We start from the raw sequence: 15,118 nt of genomic DNA, 5'->3' as shown, positions 1-15,118 counted from the left end.
AGATTACGCGTAATTTCTAGACTGACGTTCGATATGTAAACGAAATCCTGTCACGCTCTTTTCAAAGTAAATATTTACTGAGCAAGCTTTCTTTGAAGCTCTTCTTTTGCTTCTTGGTAGATCTTTTTGCGAGATTCCTCGGAAAGATCTTTTACGACTGTTTTTTTATTTCTTATGTCCGTCTTTAATTTCTCGTACTTTTCCTCTTCGGCCAGAATAAGCGAGAATTCTACGTCGTCTATCTTTCTGTCACGCAAAGCCTTTGAGACAAGATCGGTAATTGTATTTACTTTAGCCCTTGACAGAGCTATTGTCGTGTCGTGTTTTGATATTTTGCTTGATAATTGTTTCATAATGCCTGTCGTAACAGCGGAAACAATGCCGCAGACGGCTCCAACGCTGGCCAAAGGAACGCCAACGACTATTCCAGGTCCGGTGAGTGAGGTAGCAACGCCGGAGCCCGTTAACACAACAGATATGGACCCTGAAGTTATCGCAATCTTATGTAGCGTGCTACGGGCTCTGACGTATTTCTTCCTAACTTTTTCGTAGTGTTTTGCTTGTCCTTCCAAGTAAGCCAGGATTAAATTTGCTTTGTTGAGCCTGAAGTTTTCGGCGTTTAGTTCGTTGGGTGTAGTATAGGGAACATCTGGGTACAACTTAGGTGCTGATGGTATAACATCCATTATATATACTAATGTACGACGCTTTTGGGAATGATATACAGGAGCAGCCACATCACGACAACCGGGATTACTGGAACTGGAGGGCCTTCAGGAAGATGTTTCCGCACGCGGATGCTAGTAAGTTCGAAAGGAGGCCTGATGGGATTTACTTCAGCGGCTCCAGGATGTACAGCAACGAGGATTTGAAGCCTACGCTGGTTAATCAAATAGACGATCAACTGAAGCATAAGCCAGCGCCAACGCATGTTGAACCCGGTTGGTCAAAGGAATTATTGCTGGATACCAGTACTTATCCGATACCCGCAGTTTCATTTGATAAACACCCAAGCTTGGACCTAACGCTGAACATGCGGATCTCTAACAACCATTCCTTTCCGTTAAAGGTGCGAGATATCTTCAAAAACGTGCCCATTATTCATACCACGGCGAAAGAAGCCCACGAATGGTTAAGTGGTCCTAACATGCGTTATTGGCCGCAGCAGTTGAACTTTGCAGTTTGGTGCGCCACCAGCGGTTGTGGGGTAAGCGCGAACTTGATGAAGAATTCAATATTCATGTTTCACTTCCACTTCACGGTTAGAAGAATACTACATGAAATGGGTGTTATTGCGCTGCCGGGAGATGCCACGTTTTATCCAAGAGATAATAAATACAACGTTCCTGCTTACGACCGACTTTGTAAGGAGTTTGGTGTTGTAGGGAAGGATTTCAGGTGTACCGCGGGTGCTAACAATGGTTTGGGGCACATTTGGGCTTATTGGGGGATTGGCGGGCATGTGCTAAGTGATAAGGAAGTCCACGCGTTGAATTTACAATGGACCATGGCTTCCCACCCAGAAACCCATTATCATTTGAAGAATGAGTGGTGGTGGTTGGAGGGTCCAGTTAAGGATACCAAGCAAGTCCGCGATGGACCTTTGTTCAAAGACGAGGGTGGTAAGTATGCAGGGGCCAATCCACTGATTATTAAGATTACCAACGACGAGCAAACAAAGCAATATCTTAATTTCATACCCCCAGAAGGCAAAGGACTAACTAGAGCCGGCCTTGCTCGTTTGAATCGCAGCATAGAAGCTTACGTGTATTCTATCCTTGGAGCTCAGGTAAACACCCGATCGAGTATAGTGGGGAATACCGGCGCCGCAGAAGAGACGCGAGCCGAAGCCTTGATCTTATTCGAAAGTTCGATTTTGGAGGGTGATATTAGCAAGGGCGTACAGCGTTACCAACTAGCTATACAAAATTCTAAGGCGAGGTTGGACTATGCTGTAGCCCCGGGTTGTTGGTTAATGCCCAGTAATTTATCTATAAATACTGGCTCTGTAGTAGGATACAACAACAAACTTCAACGAGCTACTAAGGATATGAAGTTTGGGGTGAATGACGTGAACTCTGATACTACCAAGGGCATTCCTCACTTCGTAGAGAAGCCAAAAAAATCACACGAAACGAAGCTACCCGTAGTTAAGAAACCATCAAAGCATATTCCCGCGTTACCAACCATACCTGAGGAATATGACCACAACCTGTTAAAAGCCGGTCTAACAGTCGCAAGCATTGGTTTGAGCTATTATATATGGCGATGAACAACCCCTACGTAGCTGGAGTAGATTGTGTTTATACGACTTACACAGGCGAGAAAAAATACAACCAGGCATCTTGGGTGGACGTTGAGGGTATGTCTGTGGGCCTGAACTACTCAGGAAAGAAGCTGATAATATGCAGTATTTGCATTGGTACGAGTAGCCACGCCAACGTCGGCTTTAGGTTCCTGGATGAGAATAGCATACTGCAGCCTATGAGAAATAAGACAAACAACAGGGAGCCTACGCATTTCTCCGTAGAGCCCGACCCCAGCAGTGCCGAAAATCTATCGGTTTGGACTTTCCACATGGTTGCTGATTGCCATGGGAAGGTAAAGCTGCAGATAAGAGTAGACGATACGGGAAAGGTTACGGTAAATAGCATAGAAAATCAGAGAGATGAAAAATATAACCACGCAACCATTAGCACTCTTACGGTGATAAGTCTCTAGAAGCAAATTTATTTGCTGGTATATATGAACCCACACGCGAAGGAAGATTGGTTTCTACATTATTTGGAGGAGAAGGACTACCAAGAACAGCATTGGCATGACACCGGGCTGTGGGTGAAGGTTGGGGGCCTGGGATTGATTATGTGTACCATTAGCATTTCGACGGGGTATTCGTGTAATGTCGGGTTTAGGATCGTCGATGAGGATAACCACCCATTACTACCCTACAGAAAAAAAGATAATAATAGGAGCCCAGTTCATTTCTCGTCGGAGCCCCCACCGTTAAGCACAGAAGACTTAACGCCGGTAACTTTTCACATGATAGCCAATTGTCAATATGCGAAGCTTCAGGTTCTTCCCAACGACGTTGCCTACCTTCGGATAAATGCCGCCCCGTCAAAAGATCCTCCAACGAATGCTGTTTGGAATCATAAGCCCATTAGCACCATGAGTGTGCTGCCGCTAGTTCCGCATTATCAGGGCGGCGCGAATACTATCTTTACTTATCCCCAGTCGAGGACGCCTCGGACACCCGACGACGATAAGCCACCAGTAACGTACCCAGATAAGATCATCCCCGAATCTTCTTCAGGAGAACCACCCCAATAGCTACTACCAAGATCCAAATGTTATTCCCCACGAACTTTAACAGTTCTCCGCCGGTTCTAAGTGTCAAGGAAACAACCGAACCCAGCAGCCCAGGAAGACCGGCTGCCATCTTTTTTCCCAAGTCCGTCAGCCCACTGCCTAATTTCTTTACGCCTGCACCCGTAGCCTTAAGCGTGGATAGGATAACTCCTACTACGGTGCTAATAGCAACCGCAAATGCCAGTGGAACGCCATACTTCACCAGAGCTCTTTTTACCTTTTCCTTGGTGGTAAGCCCCAACTCCCTTTCCAGGTTTTCCTTTTGTGCCTGTAATTCCGCAACTCTCTCCTGAAGGGTTTCCACTTCCCTTTGGGCTGCCTCCCTTTCTTCTTCGGGGCGCGCCTGGTCGTTAATTATTTCCTGCTTTTCGGATATGTTTTTTTCCAGGTCTTCGATGGCCTGAGTTCTTTGCTGGATTTGCTCTTCTTTAATGTTGATTTCAGCAACTAACTGCCGCCGCTCCACCAAAGAACCCTCTATGGCGGTTTGTAATTTCCTAACTTCCTCCTGACTCATGTTTAGGTCCTGCAGGGCAAGGCGAAAAGCCTGTCGAGCTGTATCCCTTTCATCTAAAGCCTTTTCAGCTTCTCGTTTAATTTGCAGTATGCTTTCGTCTTTACTTTGACCCAGCTGCAACAATTGTTTTTTATAGCTTGACTCCCTTTCCTTTAGCGTTTTTTCTAACGCCGCCGTTGGAGCATGTGATTTCTTAGCCTCCTCCAACTCCCTTTCTGCTTTATCCCGATCACGTAAAGCCTGATCTAAGTGTTTCGTCATTTCTTCCATTCTTACGTCTTGTTGACTAAACTTTTTCTCAGCATTAGCAAGTAGTTGGCTTTGCTTCTTGTACTTTACATCTTTTTCTTCCAGCGCCTTTTGCAGTTCGATAGCGCGCCTTTCTAGCGCGACCTTTTCGTTCAGTGTTTCCAACCTTTCTAACATGCTCCTAGTAGCCTGCTGAAAGCCTTTTAATCTTGAGACGTCACCCCTAACGTCGCCATTCTCATCAAAGAGGGGTTGCGGTTTCGTCCAGCGGTCCTTGTCGGGATACCTCAGGTCTTGAACGCTTATGAGAACTTTGTTTCCGCGTTCTGTGAGTTTTACGTCGTCAGCATCAAGGCGGGGATAACGCCGCTCCAGCTCTTGCTTTGCCCACTCTACGGTCTCCCGCGCGGCTGCTTCCGGCTCGCCCATGTTTTGAAGCTCTATGTGCTCACGCGGAAACGTGTACTCGCGTGCTTTGGGATGTCTTAGGGCCTTTGCAATCCTATCCCTTAGGGAATCGTCGACTTGTTGGGTGGGAAGCAGCGGTTCTTCATCACCGTCGTTAATGTCAGCCTGACCTTCCTCGGTGGTGGGATCGAAGTCTGGATCCGTTCCTTCTACTTCCATTATATATGATAAGCTCAAAGTTAAATCCCAACGTATTACCTAAGCAGGTTGGCGGGCTGAAAGCAGAACGCACCTTTCACCGGGTCACCTTTACTCCCAGCAGCGCAAAACCAGGGGAGACGCTGTATGTAGGCGTACCCCGCCTAACGGATAACCTAGTATTGGTTCCTGGTACCTTGGCTTTAAGGTTTGACCTAGCAATACAACCAAGCACCAAGGACAAGCGCTATACCGTTAATAACGTGGGTAGGAACCTCGTTTCTAAGATGAGAATTAAGTTCGCAGGGGAATCCCTCTTGGATTTGAATAGGTACGACCTGTACACCACGTATAAGGACCTGTGGCTAACAGCCTTCGACCGTGCACAAAAGATAGAGCAGGGAATTGGAAGCGTTATTCTTCGTAAGCTTCGCAGCGATACTAACCCCGCGCCTACGGACTCCAGTGGAGCAACCGCAGTAGCAGACGCAACAAGGGTAAAGACCGCCTATGGCAGCAAGTACGTTATCCCTTTGGATTTCGAAGTAATTACGAGTCATGGTGTGTACTACCCCAGGCAGTTATCCGAGTTACAGTTTGAAGTAACCTTGGCGGACACTACGAACGTCATAGGAGGAATGGACAAGCGCAATTAGCGGGGCTGTTGATCCTTATTCTATTACCAACTTAGAGCTGCAGTACGAGACTGTGTACAGCGAAGAGCTGGCCCGTAGCGCTGGCATGGAATACAGCTCCGGAAAGGCATTCCTTTACGACCACGTAGTGATGTATAAGACATTTAGCTTCTTGGATAAGACGGATGAGGTTATCAACCAAAGCATTAACCTCCCCCGAAGAAGTCTCACGGGGCTAATGCTGGTGTTTGCCAAACCCTACGAAGCCGGCAAGCGCAACTCCGAAGCCTTTCACAACCCCAACATTACTAACGTCGGCGTGAATATCAACGGAGTCCCAAACAAGGTTTACTCCCAGGGGATAAAGCCCGCAGACGTGTACAGGGAGGCAATGCGCAAGTTTGGCGACCAAATTAGCCCTGAGGAATTCTTTAAGGACAAATATGCGTTATGGATTGACATGCGCACCATTAACGACGAAGACCTACATGGTCAGGGTTTACGTCTAGTAAATACGCAGGATGGCATAACATTGGAGATCAAGCGCACCAAGAATGCCTCCGCAGGCGACGGTGATAAAATAAACTGCTACGTCTTCGTAGTCTCAGACGCGCAACTAAGCGTAGAAATGAATCAGCTAAAGAGCGTTGCCTATTGATGACCATTAAAAAAAATGCTATATATACAATGCTTCGCGTATTTGAAAACAACGAAACCAAACTGCAATGCATAGTGCAAGGCGATAAACTTTATTTCAAAGCAAAGGAGGTTGCGCTGGCGTTAGAATATGAAAACACCAGGAAGGCAATTAGGGACCACGTTTCTGAAAAGTACCAGAAAAGGTGGGAAGATCTAAAAGGGGGAACGAATCGTTCCTCACAACCAAATGCTGTGTTTATCTCCGAACCTGGTTTGTACGAACTGATATTTAGCTCTAAGCTACCCAAAGCCGTGGAGTTTCGTGATTGGGTGTTTGAAGAGGTGCTGCCTACGCTAAGGAAAACGGGTAAGTATGAAATAGAAAGGCGGTTCGATAGTCCTAACAAGTTAGTCTTTAAGATCGAAAACGAGTTTGACCTGCATAAAAAAGTCGTCGACTACATACGCCGCTTCTACCCACAGATGCTCATAGCGCCCGGCTTAGGGGAATTGCAGGATTCTGCCAGCAAACGTATAAAATGCTGGCAGAAGGGTTATCAAAGGGGTCAACCCGACCTCTTAATACTGAACGCGCATTTAAGGTATGAAGGGCTTTGCATCGAATTAAAGACGCCGAAAGGAAATGGCATACTCTCCGCAGACCAACGCAAGATAATTTCGCAGTATGACGCAAATGGTTACCTAACTATTGTTTGTAACGATTACGACGTCATCTGTCGTGCCCTTAGCAACTACGCGGAAGGCATCCGTATTCCCTGTCGGTGGTGCTGCAAACGCTTCAAGACTACGGAGACAAGGGCAACGCATTTAAGAATATTTCATAGATATAATGATCGTCAACCAAATACACTGGCGTGACCTGATTTGCGGTAAAGCATACGAAATAAAAAATTACGTCGTCTTCGAAGACATCGACCGTTTACGGTTAGTCCTCAAAGACTTAGAAGGAAAGGAATATTCCCTTTGGGCGCCGGATTGCGTGCGGTACGTAATTCAGGGTGAGGAATTCACCCACTTACGCAGCTATGGCAAGGTAAATGGCCGATGGAAGTTTGACATTGAAAGAAGAGTCACTCCATCTCCTCTTTGTAGTTAAGCGCGTCTGCTAAAGTCCGCTGCGCTTTAGGATCCGCGGAGCACCAATGCCCCACAAAGGATCCTTCGGGAAATACCCTGTCGCAATGAAGGCAGGTGTATTTTTTACGCGGTTTGGGTATCGGTGGCTTACGAGGGGTAATGCAGTCGGCAGGTAGTTCGCAAGTAATACAGTCCATATATTGAAAGGGTAATTAGGAATCCTCCTAAGAAGGCGGCTGCGTAGGCTAGCATATATCCTACAGCCTTCCTTAAAAGGGGTTCCTATTATTCTTGTTGTTTTGTTAAATGTTGATGATCCCTAACAAACAACAAGAAAAATAAGATCAGGATTTGAGACTCTTTGCACAAACCCTGCTTTACTATTAAAGGCCCCAAGAAATGCTATTGCGTATCATATATTTCAAAGAGTGTCTCAGAATGTTGACAATAAGGTTAAATCTTTGTTAAGACAGTTGAAGATATGTTCCTCTTCTCTAACACAACCACAACGATCGCACTCCTGCCTCCAATACTCCCTTTTAGTCCACGGAACGCCTTCGGCGCGTTCAAAAGAGGGGAAAGTACGGACTATCTTCTTATGGTAATCTATGCGATTCCTTAAGTAATCCTCTTTATGCGGGCAGCGACACATCAAATCCGCACATTGGTAGCAATCCACGCCTTCCAAGTCGTAAGCGCGGGAGAGAAACCTATAATTCACTTCATGCGTTCTCCGGTGCGTCTGTAAACGTTGACGACTACTAAGTATCTTATTACAGAAACTACACTGTCTGGTTCGATTACAGACGCCCCTTTTCAGATGCTGCTGCATTTCGAAGGGGTTGAGGAATTCCTTATTACAGTCCTTACAAAGCCCACAAATGCGTTTATCCTGATGTTGTTGCATCTTTTGAACGGTGCTGAATTCCTTACCGCAATCCTTACAAACCTTACTAATTGGCTTCTTCGTGCAAACTCCATGCCGAACATGGTATTGCAGTCTTTGTTTGGTGCTGAACACCTTTTTACACATCAAACAGTCCACATATACTTAACAGTATCTTAGCCTCCATTTAACATCCTTAACAAAGATTTAACCTTATTGTCAACATTCTGAGACACTTTTTAAATAGTTTCCACATATACTTAACAAAGATTTAACCTTATTGTCAACATTCGGAGGCATTTTTTGGAATAGCTTATGGTCGACTTAACAAAGATTTAACCTTATTGTTAACATTCTAAGACACTTTTTAAATAGTTTCCAGGCATCCTTAACAAAGATTTAACCTTATTGTTAACATTCTACAGGGGATATCGCATGAAGTCCTTAACGGACTCCTTAGCCCACGTTGCCATCGTTATCAGCGCGCCAAACCGTTCTGCGCGCTTTAGACCGCACATTTCATCGTACAACTCCTGCACGCGCTCTTTTAACCGGTCTATCTCCTCCCTTTGCATTTCTATGGTGTCTCTTTTATCTTTTACGTCGGCGACAATTCTTTGCACTGCTTCCACTGGCTCCATATATATCAGGGAACAAGTTCCCTTCGAGAGAAGGGATATAACGAACCCAGATCACATGCCTTGTAACGCTCTGATAGTAGGACCCACCGGCTGCGGAAAGACCCAATTCGTGGTAGAGCAGCTATTAGGACCCTTTAGATACCGTTTCGACTACATCGTGTTATTATGCCCCACCTACGTGAATAACCGCACCTGGACGGGCATAGGAGTGAAAGATGACGACTTCTTTGTGGACATACTGGATCCTAACGAGTTATCCAGCCATCTTAAGTTCTGGCACAAGCAATTCCCTAAAGATGCACAGACTTTACTCATACTGGATGACATTGCCTGTGGGGACGACGTAAAGAGACGCACGTCAGAGCTCGTTAAACTCGCTTTCAGCGGCAGACACGACAATATTAGCGTTTGGTTGCTCTCGCAGCAGCTTACCAGCGTCTCTAAGCCCTTCAGGGAAAACATAGGTTCACTTGTCGTATTTTATACTCCGAGCAAGTCAGACCTGGAAACCATCTTAAGCGACTACGGCGGCGAGATAAGCAAGGAACAGTTACACGAATACATGCGGCATTTAAAAACGCACCAACATTCCAAAATGATCTTCTCTTTGAGGTTTCCGTATTCCATAAAGATCTCCGATCTTTAACTCCTAATGTATATGGATATTGAGCAGCTCTTAGATGAAGTCCCCACACAGTTAGACGAAAGTAACCTTAAGGAACAACTCAACATCCTTGTGTCATCTGGGAAGTGCAAAGAAATGATAGGCAAGGAACTTACCCATGAGCAAGTTAATAAGTTGTCAGAAGATGAAGTCAAGAAGTTCCATAAGAGGTACGAGGCTGCCCTTGCAAGTAAGACCACGGACGCCGTAGCAGACTCCGCTATCCGACTTGCCACCAAATTGCTTGGACTTGCGCTGCCCATAGACGACGTGGAGCAACTACAGAAGGACATTAGCGAGGACTATGTCATCGCCCAAGAACTTAAGATAACCTGCGGGTGGTTGTCTTTGAAGTGCGGTAAGTTAATGGCAGTCGCCTCTGCGGCTTTGCACGTAGCTCAGCATGTCGACTTGAAGGAACTTGCGGGCACCTTTGGTGCCTCTTGGAAGGACTTCAAAAAGGACAGAGAAGTCGAAAAGGTCTTCCAGGCGGCACTTGCTAAGGTACCTGATCAAGTCGCCTCAAGTACTTAGTTAAGTCATTCGCGGGAATTGCCCAGGTCGCCTCAAGTACTTAGTCAAGTCGTCCTTAAGTACTTAGTCAAGTCCTATTAAGTTACTTATCAAGTCCTTCAAGTCCTTAGATATAAATGAGTGAACCAGAGTCGAAGGTAGAGCAGCCCCAAGAGGAGCAGAAGATTACCAAGGCTAAATCTCCAGGCAGAGTCGCTGCCGGAAAGAAGCTCGCGGAGATGAATAAAAAGAACAAAGCCAAAAAAGAAGAAAAGGTGGAGGAAAAAGAAGAGGAATCCTTTATTAATCCTGGGTACGTCATCGGCGCGTTAGGAGTTGCTATAGCAGCAGGCAGCCTTTACTTACAATGGTGGGCAACGAAAAAGGTAGAACCACCAACATATCACACACCCGTGACGCCTCAACCCGCACCTAAAAGTAAGATCCCTGAAATGGAGTAATAACCTTCTCGCTTTGTAATATAATGTCAACCGCGTTATTGAAAACTGTTGAAGAAGCAGCTATTATCACTTCCATCGTTGCGGGTATTGGTTGGGTAGGTAAGAAAGTGCTCAAAGAAGACTTTACTGAAGACCCAAGCAAGAGCTTCGCTAATTTTGCTAAGATGACCGCTGCCGTAGGCGGGGCTATCATGGTAAAGGATTACCTACGGAAGGAAAAGTACCTCCCTACGGTGTAATATGTATGGCTAGTTTAATCGCAGGTGGAGTTATTGCAGCTTTAGCATTCACTGGAGCTAATTATGGTGGTCAGTATTTGGATAGATTAGTCAGAGGCGACAAAAGCGGAGAATTAGCCGCCGAAAGAAAGAGACACGACTTAGCGCTGGAAAAGTATCAAAGGGACGTGGCAGCTTGGAATGAAAAAAGACAAGCTTACAGGGATTGGTTGGACAAGAACTACCAAGACAAAATGCATGCAGACAAGAACTTTGAAAACACAGACTACGCCTTTAAGCTCTATGCGCAAGCACACCCCGCGGCATCGACGGGGCTAAAAAGGCCTCAGTTCAAGAATTACTACCAGCCTTCTAAGAAACAAAAAGATAGTGAGCTGGTCTTCGTAGGAATCGCAGGGCTGGCGGGAGGCGTAGCTTTGGCGTATCTGCTCTAACGAAGGAAACTGTGTTTCCTGAAATATATGATCGTCTTCTTGGAAAGCGACAAGAATAACTTTACGACTTATCTGAATCCCCCCATCAAAGCCCATAAGGTTCGGCTGGTTAGTTGCTCTTTGTACAATTCTTGGTATAATTTAGTCAATGCCTTGGTCACTGAGCATAAAGGCGGCGGCAATTATCAAGGCGTATTGCTGCCCGATGGACATTACACACCAATCACCCTTGCTAAGGAATTAGCAAAACACGGTTATACGCTCACCACAGGATTGCCGCACGAAATGACCCTCAAACATAATATGCCAAACTATTCAGTAACTTTTGGAAAGCTTGACCCATTGGGATCTTTATTATGTGCCTCGGGCAAGACAATTACCGACACAGCCATACCCGTGAAATGGAAAGTCGCATCCTCTTATGAAGTCTATTGCGATTTGGTCCATAGTTACAACAATGGAGAAAAGTCTTCCCTTATGTCCAAGTTTCTGCCCAAAGGTAATCCATTTGATTCAGAAGAATACACCCCCATTTCTTTGAGCTATGACTTGTTCAATTTGGTAGAAAGCATAAACATCGCCATTAAGGTGGACGGAAAGACGGTGGATTTCAACGGACGCAAGATCAATCTTGTTTTGGAATTCATATAATGGGCCGCGTAGAGGACAAACTCAAGAGGATTTACTATGGACCCGAAGGCTATTGGAGAGGAGCGTCAGCTATCAAGAAACTCGCGACCGCGGCCAGGGTATCAGAAGAAACGGCTAAGAACTGGTTGAAAAAACAAACCCTCTGGCAGGTTTATCTTCCCGTGCCCAAGTACATTCCCAGGCCCAGCTTCACCGTAAATGCCCCAAACGAGGTTCATCAGGCAGATTTGCTTTTCTTACCGCACGACAAGGTGAGAAAAAAGACCTATAGATACGCTTTGACCGTAGTTGATATCGCAAGCAGATATAAGGACGCCGAACCCATAACCAGCAAGGATTCTGGGGAAGTCGCAGAAGCCCTAGGTAGGATTTATAAGCGCGTCTTGAAATGGCCTAAGCTGCTGCAAGTGGATGCGGGGACGGAGTTCATGGGCGTGGTTACCAAGACCCTGAAAGACCACAGCACTAAAATTAGGAGAGCCGAGGCAGAGTACCACAGGGGTCAGAGCATTGTCGAAAGATTCAATAAGACCTTGGCCGAGCGTCTCTTTGGATACCAGTATTGGAAAGAGCTGGAAGATCCCTCCAAACGCAACAGGGAATGGACTCAGAGGCTCCCCCAGGTCGTCGCAGCTTTGAACAACGAGGCGGCCAGGGCTACGGGGATAAAACCCAGGGATGCTATGAAGAAGAAACACGTGGAACACAAGTCCTACGTCAGAAGTTCAAGGGCGGTCTTCCCCCATGAAAAGAGATTAGGAAACGTCACGGTTCGATATCTCTATGAGCCGGGTGAATTAGAAGGAGGATCCAAAAGAGCTACGGATCCTAATTGGTCTTTGGAAACTTACCAGATCCGAAGTGCGCTAGCTAAGAAGGGTCAGCCCATCTTGTATTATCTTCATGATGGTCCCACTCGTGGGTTCGTCAAAGAAGAACTGCTTATCGTGTGATGTCCGAATGCTATCGTATGGATACCATCATCACACATCCACCTCTTACCGTCAAATGCGGATAGGGATACCTTCTCCTGCGTGACATTATGTATTCGATGCTTAAATGACCGCAGGGAATTCATGTGATGTTTTTTGGGTACTTGACTCCTTAAAACATCCAAGTATGACTGGTGCGTAAGTTGTTTCTTTACCACATACTTTTTTACGCCTTTTGCTTTCTTATCCGCGCCGTCCTCCTTCAAAACGCTGTACATTTTAGGCTTTAAACCCACGTATTCTACTATGGGTATACCGGACATTTCGTCCTTCATCTTACCAATTACTTTCTTATTCTTCACGGAGTAAAGTGGATGTTCTCGGGGGTAACCAGACGTATCGTACTCATCTAGGTCCTCTGCGTAATCATCGTAAATGTCGGGGGTTTCTATTTCCATTATTAGGGAGTCGGTGTCCGTGTAAAGCAGGCGGCATTTATCACCGTACTTCGGTTTAAGCTTGTCATAGTAAAACTCGTACATTAGCAGCTTCGAAAGCTCCAGCACTGCAAAACCCGTATACACGGGCTTATTCAGCAGCAAGTTGGCCTTCTTCATGTGTATTACGAAGAAGTTCAACATATCTACGTAACGCACGAACCCTGGTTGTGACACGCACCTTTCAGCTTCTTCACGGGTGTTAGCAATGCGTATGCTCACGCGCTTGCGAATGTTTTCCATTGTCTTTCCAAATACACTGTTATTCATCAACTTAAACAGGTTCTTCTCAAAGTCGTTTTTAGCTGCGGTTCTCTTTTGCGTGTTAAAGTCAATGTAGGGCTGCATCCATGGTTCCTGCGTGAACTTCAATACTCGGTGTATCTTCTTCACGCGTAATCCATGGCGTACGTAAAACTGTAGGTTGCGGTAATGCACCACGTACTTCTTCTTATCCATTAAATTTAGGGTTAGTTTTCTGTAGGGCTTGTAGTTTGGACACAAGCGCTTCTGTAGCGGTGATAACTGCTCAAATGGTATTTCAATTGCCTCGGGGGCAAGTGGGTAATCATCGTGTAAGTCATGTAATTCTGGAGGGTATTCCAAGTCCGCCTCTAAGACGTATCCTTTAGAGCTATCAGGCTTTACGCGCATGTAGTAATCTATTTCGCGTGGTTCTACCCATTCGAAGTCCCTTACGGGAAGATATTGGGACATTGCCCACCCATAAAGATTGTTAGCATCCAGGTAAGATATGTAAGTGGTTGGCTTTTCGGCTTCGTATTCTTCCACTTGTGAATTATTAGCGCGCGCGTAACGTTTACTGGGCCCGCAAACACCACCACGGATGCCGTCTTCCATAAACCTGTACATCCCGTAGTCCGTTAACAAGTCCAGCTGCGCAGCTGTTTTCTTTAACAGGGCACTCCAAGAAAGCCCTGGCGCTGTGTAGAAGTTGGCTGGGTCTAACCCGTAATAAGACATCGACATTTTTCTAAAACTCTGAAATACGTCAGCTAGCAGTACAACGTCAGACAGCAGGTAGACGTCGTGGTAATCTCCTAAGTTCTTACATTCGTGTTTCTTCCATACTTCCTGTGCGTATGCATATTCAGCGTCGGATATCCCCGATTCTGTCAGGCTGCTGTAAAACACTTCTTTAGGCGGCAGCTGCTTTTCTTTAAATCGCACCCAGGAATTCATGTACTCATATGGATACACTCCTTTCCTTTCCGCGTCGTAATAATCTGAAATTGGTGAATCCTCGTTGTACTTTGCTAGGTTAGCAAGTGAGTCCGCCATGAATTGTTGGGAATCCAGGAATTTAAGTTTACCGATCGTTACGGACATATACCGTTCTTTGTTATTTGGTATGCACTTTACTTCGTGTCCCTCAACTCCTTGTAAGAGCAGGTGGGAATCGTACCCGCGAAGGTTGTGAAAGAACACGGGAATCTCCATCTCTGTATCCACGCGGTATCTACACTTCCAATGCGATGCGCCCTTGTATTCCCCGGTTATCTCACAACAGTCCATTACTTTATCCGTGTAGAAATCTTCTTCTAATGGCTCTCCACAGTGAAAACAGTGTGTGGAAGGTTTACCGGGTTTTTCTCCTTCTTTAGCATATCTACCGCATTTGAAGTGTGCTTCTCCTAAGTATGCACCGTTCTTATCCCACGCTTTCTTCACTCGACGACCATACTTCAACAAACCAAGGTTACATACGTGACATTCCTGTGCTGCGTGGTAATTATTCATGTTTTCTTTCGTAACTATGGCTTTCTTAGTCCTCGTTAATCTGACTCTGATGTCTTTTTCTTCTTCCTCCAAATATTCTAAGAACTTCTTCGCTGCATTGGGTCCGCGGTAAATTACGGGTTGATCTGCTTCTCCATCACACCTCACTACGACGTATCCGAATGAGCAAATCTCGTGTAAGGCTGTCTTCCGGGTATGTCCGGCTTCTTCGTACTCTGGTGTTAACAACGACTCAAAGTCTGCGTAAATTACGTAAGGTACTCGGTTTTGTCTTTTATGGTCGTTATACTCTAAATGCTTGTCCTCCGGTAATTGAATCCTTTGTG

General features: G+C 45.7%; 1 long non-coding RNA gene across 1 annotated transcript in view; it reads right to left on the bottom strand.

Annotated features, from left to right (window-relative positions):
* The window catches only part of LOC116290825 (uncharacterized), a 48,694-nt gene that overhangs the window by 16,553 nt on the left and 17,023 nt on the right, over positions 1-15,118 (bottom strand). The gene's annotated exons all lie outside the window — the stretch shown is intronic.

The sequence above is a fragment of the Actinia tenebrosa genome, unplaced genomic scaffold (assembly GCF_029948245.1).
Source record: "Actinia tenebrosa isolate PJP-AT-01 unplaced genomic scaffold, QUT_ActTen_1.0 PGA_scaffold5__44_contigs__length_20552954, whole genome shotgun sequence".
Lineage (NCBI taxonomy): Eukaryota > Metazoa > Cnidaria > Anthozoa > Actiniaria > Actiniidae > Actinia > Actinia tenebrosa.
Note: the sequence above shows the minus strand (reverse complement) of the source record. Positions and strands in the feature narration are given on the sequence as shown.